Source organism: Dendroctonus ponderosae, unplaced genomic scaffold (genome assembly GCF_020466585.1).
Source record: "Dendroctonus ponderosae isolate FM_Combo_2020 unplaced genomic scaffold, Dpon_F_20191213v2 Dpon_F_20191213_4, whole genome shotgun sequence".
NCBI lineage: Eukaryota > Metazoa > Arthropoda > Insecta > Coleoptera > Curculionidae > Dendroctonus > Dendroctonus ponderosae.
In genome coordinates, this window is record NW_026018611.1 from 9,681,822 (window position 1) to 9,698,490 (window position 16,669).

The following is a 16,669-nucleotide window of genomic DNA, read 5'->3' on the forward strand; positions in this document are numbered from 1 at the left end:
TAAGACGTATTTTGGCCTCTGAATCCCAGACAATTTATCCATATGTAAGTACCGGTCGGGCACGCTTTTAATTAGCCCTAATTTGTTTTTTAGGGTCAAGTGACTTGAGTGACAAGTGAGGGCCGAGAAATGGTTCCTCTGAATCTGCTTCTGGCTTTCTTGTTTTTTTGGTTTTAGGTGAGTCTATTGTGACTCCTAGGCATACAGGTTCCACTCGTATAACCATTCATCCATGGCGCATTACAAACATTGCGACCACGTCCAGCCTCCTGTGTAAGCCTTGTCATACCGCCCTTGAACATGAAATGTCTAGGTTGTATAGAATCAGCATATTAGAGTATCTTGAGCTACTTACAGTTACTGCAATTTCGTGATGCTTTTAACATGATATGTCCTGTCTTGTTGGAAGCGGAATGCGCAAATGTCTGCTTTTATGTTGTAGATAAGCCCTTCTCTCTATATGTAAGTGCAGCATTCTTATTGTATCTTTGTGTGTTGCTGCCTTAGCGGGAAAATGAGTGTAACTCTGGAGAGTGGCGGTTGCGGAATCAAAATTGCTTCTCTGCCAGTGCGCAGCTCTGTTATCTCATTTGAGTCTTCTCAAGATGAATCGTGCTAATACTTTGATCTTTTCTTTTGGGTTTTTAAGAGAAAATCACCTTCGTGAAAGTGTGTACTTTGAAGGGATAGGCATGAAACACGTCGAGGAGAAACTTTTCTGGTCACCAGTTATTTTATTCAAATAAATCTATTGATACATAAAAATCACTGCTTCTTGTGATACTGCTGCCTCAGTGCTGCTGGTGTCTGATCTGTGCGGTCCAACTTTGACGCTGAAGCTACTTCATCAAATATAACTGCCGATTAGCTCCCACAGTTTTCTGTTAATCCATGTTCCCATCGTCTTTAAGTGTCTCCACGCTCTGTTGAAAGCTCTTTCGACATCCAGTGTGAGGATGATTGGAGGTACTGATTCGTGCTCTGCAGTTAGAGTCGGAATCCTTCAGTAAACCCTCCCAGCTATTTTRTTGCGCTTTATCAGTATACAAAATTGAAAAGATAATAACACAACGTTCTTAAACAAACACATCTTCTTTTGCCTGTGTTAAATTGTATTAATATTATTTTGGTTTTTTTGAACAGTTGGTATCGCAGAATTATGATACTCGTTAGAGGTGGACTCTCGGYCMTTTGAGGTGAGATAAAAKCGGTTACTACTTTTTCCTTAKAACTGACTTGATGGTAGATTTTAAAATTTGCAATCATAAAAATGTACGTAGTCAGTCATGTCCACAGGTTTATATTGAAATTACTCACTAGTAAAACGCGCATTGATATTATATAACTAATTAAACAAAAAACAAAATTGGAAAGTTCTTAACTCGGACGCAGTGTAGATGGAACCTCAAACCATATTCGCGTTCTATTGAATGCGAAAGACTTGAAAACCGTTCAGAGCCCGATTACTCAGTGATAAATATGTGGTACAAATGAGATTTGGTACTATGTCACAATAGAGAAATAAGTCAATAAACTACTTCCAAATAAATTACGATCTTGAAACTTTATCATAATATTTGTACTTTTTGTGTCGGTTGTTGCAGGCTACTTTATTTTTCGATTTGTACTAGGACGTTATGTTTAAATTGCTTAATTATCATCTATCTACTTAACTATGGAATTTTTATGCATTAGGGTAACTGTTTAAACTCATTTGTTAGAACCAAGCTTCCGGCGGACATTAGAAGCACAGCTGTATATCATAATATGATATTTAAGCTGTGTTAGAAGTACGTAAAGGAGAATCGGGAATGGTTCAACACCGGGCGGCTTTTTAAATCAAAATTTGCCCGTTCAAACACAGAGGGTTATTCGAATGTACATATTTAAGAGGCCTAGTTAAACAGCTTAATACGTGGTTATCTAAGGTTAATATTTTTAATGGCCTGATAAATATTAGCACTGTTAATATGGTTTTACTGAAAACTGTCTGTTGATACCATGACGTTCATATGGAACGAAAATATTAGATGGAAAAGAGAATCTTCTTCAGAAGTTTTCTTTAAGAATTACGTAGTCGACACACTCGAGACTGTTAATTGGGCACAATATTCAAAGGTATGGCAATAATTAATTAAGATATCCGTCTTATGAAAACATTAGTGTATATCGTAATGTAGCTGAATTTTTGGCTGCTGACTGCTTCTGTACCTAAAATTAAAAAATGTTTGCCAATAGTATTATTATTCTCGAGCGATTAATGGCTCTTTTTTTGCTTGGATAAATTCGGATGTCCACTTTTTCAAATCTAATTTGCCCGACTTTCAATTAGTTATAGTACAAATAAAAATTTGTTTTTTGAGATGGCAGCATGGATTAGGTTTCTTGACCTAGCAGAAGAAATTAACATTTACCATAAAATATAATATACCTAGAAAATTGCTGCATGAGGTGCAATGCTGCAGAAAAATTGGCAAATCTGAGATTTTTGAACGGTACAGAATGAAACGAAAACAAAAAAAACCAAATAAAATACATTTTCTATTTGACCTTGCAAGGAGCACTTCAATATAATTCACACAATTTTACACTCATTCTGCCTTCCTGAATGATTCCTCTATTGGATATAAAAAAAGTTTTCGGTTGATTGCCATTAATATTTTATAATATAAAAACGACAAGATATTCCGATACCGGGAATCTAACCCAAGCATCTGGAGTAAGAGCCAGGTATCCTTACCATTAGCGTAAAAAGAAATGTACATTCAATTTGATCAAAACGATATTATGATTAATATTTGGTTTAGATTTCAATTTAAAGCTATTTAAATTACAAGTTTGATACAGTCAGGCGACACGATGTAATATTTCAAGCCTATATAATACAGGCAGTTTTGACTTGTGTTGTGCTGGAAAATCTCTAACAAACTTGCAGAAATATATATATATAAAGTCACCATAAATGCAAACAAACTAGCTTTGTTTTAAAAAAATAATAACAACCATTCTCACTACGAATAATCAAATGAAACAATACGTAATTCCTCGAGTTTTAAGGGAAATATTTGAGAAAGAAATGATAGAGTTAATTATAGTCCTACACATTCATTTATGTAATCAGTTTAAAATAAGTGGATGTTACAAAATAAAATTTTGCCGAATAAGCTGCCAAAACAATTGTTCAAATAGTTGCCCATGTTTATCGATTATTAATCCAACAACGAAAAAAGTATGCGATATCTTATGGTAGAACTCTGAAAATTGATCTGGGTGGGTAATTTAAGGCTGTGTTCTCACTATTAATTTTTGTCCAGATTGGGGTGAATGAGAAATCTGCACGTTAACTCTATTGGAGGACTGAAATTACAAATACTTAGCCAACAGGAGAACATAACCAATTAAGTAGGTCCTTTCATATACAGACGCACATGAAATCAGAAGCAAACCATATCAACTTGGACGCACAGAATTTCTCAAAAGTTACAATTGAATCTTAAACTAATTTGCATGACTGTGTTAGTGCGTGTTTCGAAGTGCAAGACAACATAGCCTTTGTCTTTTTCATTTGCTAAACAATACGCTGAATTATTTTTATTTATTCGGCATTGCTTGTTTGAAGTCCACCGTTTTCTACTTAAAAACTTGCATCTAAGTTTAACTAATTGTTGGAATTGTCAAATTTAGCCATGTTGATAGTCTAATAACAGACCATTGGACAAAATTATTTTTAATAACAAAATCAACAATGCATCTACCAACGCCGACATCATAAAAAGTAGAACAAAAAATGTTTTCTATGTTTCTCGTGTCCTTTAAGTGAACCATAATAAAGATATAAGCACACAATTTTTTAAAATTTAATTCAGAGGTTTTCCACATCTGTACTATTTGCAGTACACTAGACGGGCAAGGCTTCTTACAATATTCAGTGTTGCCTTTTATAAAAACGAACGGTCAACAATGCCTCAATTTGAGCTAACGCACACTCATGTTAAAACATCCACATTTTTTAAACTAAGCACGATTTTCTGTTTGATACGAGTGCACGGTTAAAATGCTTCTGGTAAGAGGCACTAAACCATTACAAATTGCCGACGAAAAACGAGAAAAAATTGCTGTTTGAAACTTATCAAAGTACGTGAAACATCAATATAAATGTTGGGCAATATACGGAGCAAAATTCCGAAATGAAATGGAATTGTAACAAATCGACTAAAATCCTTCTACATTTCTAAAACGGTTTCGTCGTGCCAGGCTTTGCCGTTGATAAATTTCACGTAAACGCACACCCTCGTAATAAAAAAAATATTTCGTTATTCAGGCATAAAAAATATATAAAGACCTTTGTCAAAGTTTTTTATATAATGGCCATTAGATTCAGTTATCAATGGCGCAATGATGTAAAGTCAGGGAAAAATGTTTGAAACCAAGGCATTCAATTGCGATTTTTATTAAGCTGACAATTCGCTCTACCGGAACTCAGCAGATAGAATATAATTAACCTGATTTCTTAATGTTGAATTCAACGATAATTGTTAATCTTTTCCTCCCCTTCAGAAATTTTGCTGGAGGTCGTCCAATTCATTTCCTTAATTTGTCATAATATTTTTCAAGTTTCCGGCGGACAATAAAGTTCGTGATTTAGATGTAAATTATAAAGAACGAGAATTAAGGGCGAAAAAAGCTTAGACTCTACAGCTGTTAAATGTTAATATTTCTCAATTAAATTTGATACAATAAGGGTGCAAACGTTTACCTAAATAAAAAATAATGAATTCGAGTTGGCAGGAAAGATTTTTATTGGCTTAAGCTGCCGTGCCGTTTGAATGTGATTAAAAAACGTTTAACTTCATTTATAAGTGTTACGATGATTACAGTAAAGAATATCAAGAATATTTAATTTATAATCAAGTTGTTATAGCAAATTAAAGAGAAATAACATCAAATTTTCTCAATGATCTTAACCATGTTCAATTAATCTTCTTGCTCGTGTGGTTCAAGAAGAAAAAAAAGCTTTCAAATTTTAGTTTTTTAAACTTTGAGCATTTATCAATGACTTAATTTGAGTAAATAATCAGCAGGTTTTTCCATAGTTATGTCTTGTCCAAAGAAAAAAAACACATTTAACCCCTCCACTACTCAATTACCGGACAAATGTTATTCATACTTTTCTTTGGGAATTGAGTCATCCTTCTGTGGAAGTTCAATAGCACCCTCAACTATTTACGCAGAGTTTCCACGCCTTTGAAAACTTCAAATTGGATTGAGGGTGAAGTAATACATCATTGAAAGTGATTTCTTATTCTTCACATGTCTGTATTAGTTTTTAAACTTCTACCGATTCCTGCAACAGGAACCGTATGAAACGCGATTTTGATGAAGTGTTAAAGGCAGCTATAATAGTAGGATTACAGTCGCACAATAAATCAAACTCGTTCTAGTTTATTTGCTGCAAAATCTTATATCTAAATAAAATTGTGACTCATTTTGACAGGAGCAAACTAATAAAATAAAGTAATCGTATCAAATAATAGATGAGTTAGTGAAACAGTTAAATGAAATGTCGTTAAATGGTTGGACTGGAAATATTGCAGAAAGCAATACATCGATACGTTTAAGAGCCACGATGACAGATACCTTTGATAAAGCAATCAATTTCACAAAAGCAGGGCTTAAAATGCTGGTTGATGATGAATTATTGCTTTAGATTAATCAATATTTTCACTTTAAAATTATGATTTACTGTTAATAAGTAATTCCAAACCAATGTGGAGTTTTAAAACTTGCTTAACGGTCAGATTTTATTAGCATTTTATAAGTTTTCCAGAGCAATGCCAACTGCAAAACATATTATGAATGTATCGGGCAGCTCGTTATAAAAAAGATATTTTTTTCATATAAAGGTAGTATAATTTTGAATTTCCTTGAAAATTCAAATGAATAAATCAGTTAGTTAAATATTTTGATCACAACCAAATGACATACTTTATATTGATAGCTTGTTTTACTTCCTAGCATTCTAATTACAGGCGCCCCACAATCAATGCAAGAATTCAACTGAATAGAAAAAACAGCTTTCAGTCTGTTATTTTGATGCTAACTAAATCTTAAAGCACATAAGATTTGATAATTTGTGGGCACACACATTTAGTGCACTATTTCATCTAAAACTTTTTTAGAATAAAACGATTTTAAACCTTGAAACATCGGAAACTTCAAAGTACATCTTCTGTAGTAGAAACTGGGGACCCTTTTGGAATGGGCCGTCGTAAAATAGAATTTATTGTATCACAGTTGGATCTCTCCAAAGCTCACACTGATCTTCTCAAAATTTAAGTACCTACTTGAATTTTGCTTCTTACTTCTGCAATAATTGGCTGACGCGTCTTCAATCTGTATTTATAAATCAAATAATTAACTCAGTTTAATAAACCCTGAATTTTTGTTAAATTGTATCAATGGGGTCATTTATTTAGAATTTAAATTCCAAAGGTTGTTCGCAATATCCCCTAATTCTTGCCATTGCTTTATTTAGATATATTGTCTGATAATTTTCCCGGACCTTCTGGTCCATTTTTCATTATTTACCGCCACTTTTTAAGGATCTCCGGAGCCATTTTAAAAAGATTTACGAGCAAATGAATGCCACGTAATTAAATAGAGGCGACTGGGCTAAATTTAGTGAAAACAATATCTAATTTGTAGGACAATCGAAGCGGTAATGTCGCGAATTTAGGAAGGTACGAAGACGGTCTTGAATTATTATTTTTTTAATTTAGGACGGAACACTTTGAACTACAAAAATTTTAATTAGAAACATTATTCAGGGCAGCATGAGGTCGGACATTTTAGACAATATCCTCTGATCAACGAACAAAGCATTAGACTTGGCTGTACATATACATGGTGTATACTTCTATATTTCTTATAATTTTAAACCGGAACAAGAATTCAGTAGCCAAGTTAAAAATTCTAATGGATTTAGTAAATAGAAATAATCTAGCATCGGCAAATAATAAAATCAACATTTCTTTATAATAATGAATAGATCGGGTTAATTACATCAGAGTAGATTTGCTTTCCCTTAAATACTACCAGACAATATTTTATGATTTCTTATCTGCTCACATGAGAGTTTTTAGCAAGAGTTACAAACACCTACGATATCCTCAAAATATACCTGTTGGAACGGAAATTTAATTTGGATTTCCAATTAAATTCAAATTTCAATGTAATAATGGGTTTACTCATTTAGAGGCAGATATTTACTAATTTTTTAAGTGGATTTTTAAGTTGCATGGAAATGAAGGAAATATTCATAAAAATGAAAGAGAACAGTTTAATGTTTTATAGAGAAAGTTCTTATATATGCATTTAAATTGAATGAATTAAGTTGGAATGAATATGTGGATCATTTCCAGAGGGCGTTTTGATTATCTTACCACGAAAAGTGTGGATATTTGATGGTGCGATGACTGATTCGTCTCCACTTTTTCATTTAAAATTCGTATGACTAGTTAAAAATATTGATATCATTTCGCTTGAATGAATCCTAGGAAGGATTACACTAGGGAACACCCTGTATTTATCATATCATTGCCAAGATCTTACGAGAATCATCCTTTTCTTTTTTCCTTTTTTGAACAGCCCCGGCCCTACGGTGTTACCACGAAAGTAATAATCAAAGAGATATTAAATAAGTTCAGTTGCCTCCCCAGTTTTAAGATTTAGTATAATAAAAGCGTGAAAACTTCGGGAAAAGAAATTGTARCCTTATCGTTAAAATGAAAATAACGTTAAGCAYCTTAAAATAACGTGAAAATTATCACCTTGGGGTCGATTTTTACAGTGTTACCAACTTTGTGTGCCATTGTTTAACAGTTTTGATACGAAATACTGTTTCTTACAGACTTCTAATTCTTCTTAATACTTCTACTTCTAATACATACGAAAAACTGTTTCTTTATTGTTCTTATGCAATGGATTTTAATGTAAATTATATTGATTGGTTAAAACTGATTTGYTTTTGTTGTTTCCAAGAATAGAAAATAAAAWKGRCASATTTCTTTTTAATTCCAGCTTAATAAATGGTAGCCAATAATGGGTTTGCAAAACTATRACTTAGCAATCAGWCAACTAAACTCTTTCATTAAWTAATGTTTACTCAATTGCGCACTTTTYYTTAAAAAATCGCATGTTGCCAACTAAAGCAACCAGTAATTTGAAATTTTTACAAGGTGTCGAAAACACTTGACTGTTAAGATACTGGAAGCTTTATATTGCTTAAAATTCTCAATTTTTGTCAGCTTAGAAAATATCAGTCCAATAATGGAAATGTCTACTCAACTGCATTACCTCTTTGAAAAAATCACAGTTATCAAATTAAAATGACTGCAATTTTTCACTATGTTTAGAAGATTTCCAATAAAATCGCGCAAAAATCAAATTTTTGTCAACTTAGTAAATGTGAGTGTCACAATTAGTAAATATAGGCCGTTTACACTAAACTCCGCTGTCTCTTTTAAAAATTCGCGTTCTCCAAACTAAACGAAATAACACCTTGAAAATGTAACTGTATTTCGAGAACATTTGTACCAAAGGATTCTGATACTTGCAGATAAATTGGCTCAAATCCTGATTTTTCGAGCTGAATAAATCAGTCTCAAAACTAGCAAGTATCGGACTAACAATTGATGTTTATACTCAACTTCCTTCTCGTCTTTAAAAATGTTGCTGCCCCACCAATGCCAGTAACAAGTTGAAAATGGACCTATGCTTAGAAAACACTTGATCCTAAAGCTTCTGATACTTTGAAAAGAATTGCCCAACATCCCGATTTTTGTCAGTTATGGGTTTCAAGATTAGTATATATCGGTCTCAGAATGGATATTCGAACTGAACTTCTAAGGCCCTTCAAAAACTCAACTTCCAATCGCTAGCAAGCAGTAATTGGAAATTTTCACCAGCTAGTGTAGCTTAAGTACCAGCTTTAGTAAATACTTGGCCATAAAGACATAAATAAAACATTATTAAGCAAAATTAATTTCAATGATGATCACTTTGGCACTCACGACTCACAGAAAAGATACGTTAATTCATTGCAAGACTCGCAATAGTTGCGAATTTAACACACTGTAGGTCTATTAACTATTAACTCTGATAATCTGCGAACATTACAACTACCATTAAATATTGTTTAGATGCCATAATTACGCCCTTATATACCAGGCAAAACGTTAATCGCTATTACCATAACGTCTTAGAAATAGATGTAGCTGTCTCCTAGTAATAATGAAACCATTTTAATACCCTCTTAGTATGCATGTCCCTCCGACCTTAATTAAACTAAAATCATAAACTTCCTAGGAGATTTTACAGGCTGTAAACCTCTGAGCCCGCACGTTGTGGTTTCGGGGTTTCCTATGTATATAACCTTCAAATTAATGCCTGTAAGATGGTGTCTACGTATGTTTATTAAATAGTAAAGGAATGCTTTCGACACATATTTGCTTAATATTAAGCTAGTAAAAATGCCTGCTATTCACCTATCTAGTCTTTCATTATAAGTTTCCTTGCTTCAGATGAATATCTTCGGATATACTATATGAAATTAAATTAGTAATCAGCATAACTAAATTTGCTTGCTCATAAATATGAACATGTTTATAGATATCTTCATATGTTCATAAATATCTTCTGATCTGTTTATTAAGAAGCCTTCTAAATAGCGGCTAATATTCTTCCTTGAGCGGAAGAGCATACAAATTCCACATTCAAGAGAGCTTCCCTTTTATTCGATTCCCGCTTTTGGCAAAATCGAATTAAGCTCGTTACCTAACCCGATTCATGTCCTCTAATTGATATATAGAATTTTTTGTTTTCCACCCCTTCGATGTTCACGAATACGTTCAATCAAAAGGTAATTCTTGACGAAGCTCTCCTCCCTAACCACTTATATCTTATTTCCCAGCAGTACATTAAAAAGCCGCCACTTGAGGGGTAGGAATGAGGGCTCTTTTTCTATGCCGATCAAAGACGTGCAAACCTGAACATTTTCACTAAGAGCTTTTCACTTTTCAGTAGCCTAATTTACAGTAGCACATGGTTGTCGGATTAGCATCAGTGCTAATCATGGCTGAATTGTATCGATCTTGTTTAGGGACATTTCWAGAATACARTRTGTGGGTSTCCCSTTGAAATRGTTCKTGGTTTTTCCAAAATTTTATTTGAGATATGAATTTATGTAATAAAAGTAGGCARAATAGTCCATTTCATTTTRCATCTGAGGTTAATAAACGAGTTATCGAATTTTTGCAAAACTGGTCGTGTTTTMCGGAATMWAGTCATATGGAGTGAATAAAAGTGTAGGCAGAACCATCAAAAATAATMTATTTCAGATTCGTGGAGAAAAYTATATTTCTCTTTCAGTTTCCTAGCGATTTTGAGTATCTACTAGACATGRCTGTCTCCAAATCTCTAAAATATTAACTATTTGTAGTAATGAATTAGGAGGCAAATTCTTTTTTGCGATTTTTTTTSGTSTCCAAATTTAATTGTTTCTGATTTTAATTTTAGGAACAGTCAAGAACARTTTKTATAAYAACACATTGCAAGTAAAATATTGCAGAACTTGTTCAAGCTTYTGAAAATTTTGTATTTTGATTATTTCTGCTAACAGGCATACATTGTTTGATACCTATGTTAGCGTTCATTGTATAAGTTGTGTAGAACTTTCAAATGGKYTTCTTCAAAACCTTTGCTACTGAATTCATAGCTCATAAGGAAAGTTTTCTACTACCGTACTAGAGTACTAAGTACTAGACTACTAAGTTAAGAGTACTAAGTACTAGACYGCTAAGTTCTGGTTAGAACTATTTTGAGTTTGATAGAAACACTAACAGTTAGTTAGCACTAMCACGCATCACGGAAAATTATTATCAGTTTTTGCACAGATTTCACGGTTTCTCGAAGGTTTAACGATTTAGGTATCAAGTAATAGTAATATATAGTMATAGTAGTATATAGTAATAGTGGCAAAATGTTTATATCTCTACCATTCTATCAAGCTTGCACCTTTTTGACACAAAACTTTCGCTGGTGCCACCAAATTCTTACRTAACTAAAAATAATGTTTTTAGTTCGTTTTCCTAATATATGTTTAATATTTATAGATATTTTAGTTTTCCCTTTAAAATGCCAATCAGTTTCAGACTGCAAAAATGATGCTAAATTTGCTGAATTTAAATAGATTGGGAAAATAAATCACTTTCTTCAATTTTGCTATTAATTTCATTTAGTTTTCCAGAAGTTAGCGTTAACTGTGAGTGATAAAGTGTGTTATTTTCGTGGTGTTAAACATGCAGGCAAATTATGAATAAAATGGAAGAAAAAAATAAAGAACTCATACAAGATATAAGCGATGGTGATGAAAATATGAGCTAAAGGGCTATTTCCCCTCTCAATATTATGTGTGTATCAATTTCCGAATTCGAAAAAAATGTATCGGTAAATTAAATTGATAACCTGAAATAAATCATAGAAACTGCTAACACTCGACAAGAACCCAAATCAATAATTTTAATAGTCTTCCATACTTCCGCGAATTGTAACAATTTGGTGACACACATGAGTTAATAGCATCAAATTTCCGTCTCGATCGGTGGACAATCCAAAAAAAAAGAATTCTTGCCTCACTGGCAAATAGCTTGGGGCTATATTTACTTTTCAATTTCCTGTACTTACAAATACAGGTTGACGGTATATCTGGAAAGCATCAGATCCTTAATCTTTTATTCAAACATGCTCTTCTAAATAGCGTTTTATGTATATCTTGCAGAGTCTCCGAGACACTGTACAGCAAAAGAACAATATGTTGAAACTTAGTTTTCTGCATAAAATCAATAAAAGACTTCGGTGCAAATAATAAATTAATAGTAAATTGAATGAATTTTTGCAAGGTTGTAAAAGTTGCAAGGACCTATAATTAACCCAGAAAAATTGCTATGTCGACATATGGAAAAATATTCAACATTTATTTGCATGGGCCAAAACTTTACGTGACTTAATACCTACCTAATGCAGATCCAGTAAGCACCTAATTAGCAACATACGCATATTCAATCCTCACAAAGACTGAATAGAAAATCTCGAAAAGTATAGAAGATCAACCTGCTATATTTCGAAATACACAATTATTATACTAATCTTCCGGACTGGAATAATGCTCGATAAACTTGCGCCACTAATTTCATACAACTACTTTCCTATGTGAAAAGTGAGCATAGTTGCTCCATTCTCATCAAGTTCATGCCTGTTTTATAATGCATGGAATAGTGCTTCCACAAATTTTCCATGCTTACATCCATCTCTATAATATATTCCAGATTATCTTCCTCTCAATTCAGGCTTAACCAAACACAATTTTGAGCTGCAATTCGCCCGATTAGTAATTTTGTACTCAAAAGTTCGGCAACATCGCGACGCGGTTTTGCGGCGAGATAAGTAGAGATGAGTTCCTCTAATTAATCTTTCAGACAAAGTTTCAGGGGTCGCCTCAAAGAGATATGAAAATTAATTTTGTAAGAGAAAGCGATACAAAAGGCTTTTATTCAAAACATGTTCAAGACCGAAGTTTTTAGGCAATATCGGTAAATGCTAAATAAGGGGTATGTTTTGAGGATAGAGGAAAAATATCGTTCCTCTAGAGGGATGATTGATTTTGCTTGTCAGGTTGGGATGGGCTTGTTTATGTTTACCTAAAATCTCCGTTCTGCTTGCCGATTGAATTTAATTTACATTTAAGCTTTAATTAGTCATCGCCAAGCAGGTTTTCATCTTTCTTGGAAAGACCTTTTTTTGCGAATTTAAGAGGTGCAGGTGAAAATAAAATAAAATTATATGCTTAAACATTTTTGAAAATAAATATTTCAACAAGTAGATAATTAAACTAAAAAAGTTAATTCAGAAAACAGAGAAGGTACAGTTCATTTGGCAATGAGATAAAAAACCGTAATTTTACATGAATTCATATATAAAAAAAGCGTCATTAGCGACGAGATTAAACCTGTGGGATTTACATTTGCCCAGACACCATCTGAAATAACTCTCGGCACAAACATAATTAATCACGCAAATTATTTTTACGCAATTAAAAAAATGGTTATATTATGGCTTCATAAAAACCATTAGAAGCAAAATAACAGAACTGAATCTTATAATATTTGTATTAGATGTATATTGTTTTATTATTTTTGGAGCAACTCATTGATTATCATTGGAACTAAAAATATCAACTGAAATCAATAAAATTTCGCGTTTAATTTATTTGAGTGCATATTTATTGATTGTGTTGCAACTTACAGTGCATTGCAGAGTCTTTAATAAATAAATAAACTTAATCACAAATAAGTAGAAATGAAAATATCTTATTAGATACCCGATTAATTCAAATCGATTTATCTTGAGAGAACTCAATGAAAAATGCTAAATAGATAACCTACGTACAGTAGCAGCAATGAAGGTTTTTAATTAACAATTTATTGTTGTTTTGTGCTTATTTAAGTGCCTTGCAAGTTTTCAGGTCTGTATGTTTTTTTGCAAAACTGTTTAAGAAAATTAAAAGAAAGTTTTAAAATTGAAATTAATGCCTATTCTAATTAAATTGACTATCAAGCAGACCTCTTTTATATTTTCCTCTCTAACTTAGAAGTTGTCTCTATGGAATCCTGTTTGAAGCAACTGAATTCGATTTTCACTGCTTTGTTTATTTTATTTCGCAAGTTTTGCTGCAGCGCTTTTAATAAATTTTTCCTAAACAACTCCCATACTCATTGGTATCTTTGCTCCATGTTACTCTTTCATTTTTTGCCTTTTAAGCGCTCTTAAAATGTTGGATGAACTTTTTTGTTATTTTTCTTGTCCTTCCATTCAATTTCCTCCTTTGTATACAGGCATAACTTTGGTATTGTTTATGGTAACGTGAAAAAAATTATCCTGATTTCTCTCTGCCAAATCATGACGTCGTATTGAATATCTGCTTCATTTTGCGCCAGTATCATCAGTCATCAGCGCAAATACCCCTTCAAAAATGTCTTCTTTTACATAGAAAAGTTGCAATGATCTAAACCAGATTTTGAATTTTTATGACTTTGTTCCTTAACTGTTTTATCTAGAAATACTATTAATATATGGTGATTAGATATTTAACGTTTGAGAGATGGTTAAACTAATAATGGCGCAATTAATATCATTTTCATAGATTTACTTAAAATAATGACGGCTTTTTCTTTTGTGTTCTTTCTAGGTTGTTACTTTCAACACCTAGAAAAAACGTAAAAGAAAAAGCACTCAAAATTTTGAGGAAATTTATGAAAATAATATTAATTGCCACTTTGGGCTTTCTATTCTTTTTGTTCTCCAATTTCCGCTCAAATTAGCTAGCTGATTATTCTACTGTCTTGGGCTTCTGCGTTCTTCTTTGTTCAAATTTATTTCATTTCTCTACTGATTTTTCTTACATTTGCGAAGCTGCAGTTAATGAAGTCTTCGTGTAGGCTGTAGGAGATATATATATAAATAATCTTTATTTCCTACAGAAAAAGGCTATCGACCCAATCGGTCTTTCTGCCCGATTTCTTCTTGCTGTAGGAGATTTTTTCTTGTTTTCACATTTTATTCTGTATATTACTCCTTTTGTTTTTAATCCTTTTGCCATTATCGGTTTTGCCATTTTTTATTTATTGGTTGGTAATTTTCTGTTTTTGTACTCTTTTATCCAATTCATCAATTTTCAGTGGATCCATATTATTCAATGTTATATCTTGCTTTGCTCCTCGATTACTCTCATAGCAAGGCGTGAAAATGAACTTTCAATATTTTGTTGCTTTTCCTGTTATTACATTAAACGTTTCTGTTCGAACTTGTTTTAATTACAGTTTTTGCTGTCGCAGCGATTGCTCTCTATTTTGTCTCCAAAATTCAGCCATTATTAATTGCTTTTCTGCTTCAGCTGTTTAAACCGTATTTGTCTCATGTTCTTGTATATCAAAATATGCTTAATTGCCACAAATAATTTTAAGATATGAAAGTGGATTTTAACTTAATTTTTAATAAATATTTGAAGATAGAGCCAACGTTTCAAAACCCCGTTCGTTTGATCAACAATAGATGTTCAGTCTTTGCATTTAAGAAATACGAAATCATATAATAAAGCCAATATAACAGTCTTCTTAACAATGCAAATTCACAGTGAAACAGTAAAACGCATTATAATATTTAAAGAGCGTTATAAATGGTGGAAGAAGTTGTGGAGTCAAACTTTGGTATAATTTTATATAGATATCGATTAGGTAATATATCTAAAATATGAGGTCATTGTCGTTATAAAAGGTGGAAGAAGTTGTGGAGTCAAACTTTTGTATAATTTTATATAGATATCGAGTAGGTAATATATCTAAAATATGAGGTCATTATTCTCAATTAATCGCTTAAAATATAAAAGAAATCCAATAATTACGGCAACACTAAGTTGAACAATTTTGGCAATCCATAAAAAACACTATCCGTACACCCCTAAATCATTAACGCTAATTGACCTGGAAACTTTTTCCATTGAAAGTTTTGCAGTTTTAGTAAACCTATTGCATAACATTGTTAGCATTTTCGTGCCCCCAGATTTCAACACAAAAACAATTTTCAAGAACCCGAAATGCCTCGGCCTCAAAAAGTCTTTTAAATATTCAAGGGAAATTCTTTGATGTTGCGTAACGAAAAAGCCTGGATGTTATGTATATAGTCGAATCCCGACCTTCTGGAACGATTTATTCCGCTGACTCGTTTATATTTTCAATGAATCTAGGCAACTTAGCTGCTGAAAGATGCTTTAAGTAATAGTGTTCGAGATTAATTTTTTGGGCTAAATAACAGATACAGTTGGAAAAATACCGAATTAAAAAGGTTAATTTTAATGCGTTTGACCGTTAAACACTTCTTCTTCTGGGAGGCGCATAACTTTATTATTTCGCTGATTTGGTTCTATCGGCAATTTATCATCCATAACTGAACTGCCGATTTATTGACGGCGTATCAACCGTCCTTTGGGACTAAAAAATCCAACAGAAGCTGCTTTATATGATTGCTTTTCCGAGGTTCGTATTCTTGCCGCCGTCCAATTAAACGAAACCAAGTTTAATACTTCAAAAAGCTTTCAATTTTTCGTCGTTATTAGATGTTTCTTCTATACCAACTTATTATGAGCGAATGATGATAATAATCATCTATGCTTAACGGTTTTATGAACTTAAATTGCACAAATCGGGAGAAATTTTTTTATCCATTTTAAGTGTAGTAAATAAAATATATTTTATATAAAATCTAATCCTTGGAAAGGTGAACGCATTAATTTTTTGTACAAAAACACACATCGAATATTTGTTTCGAAAATATTTATTGAAATTATCTGAATGCAAATATACAGGGTGAGTCTGCGAAACACGAGACCCCCGTAGATCGTACGGAAATAGCTACTGAAAAAAAATGTCAAAGTGTTTGTTTCTGTTACTTTAAAGCATACAGGGAAGCTAAAAATAAAATTACGACAGTCAAGTTTATTTTTTTTAAAGGAATAGTCTTCTTATTAATGCAGAATCAAATTCTACATTGAACCCAAAAG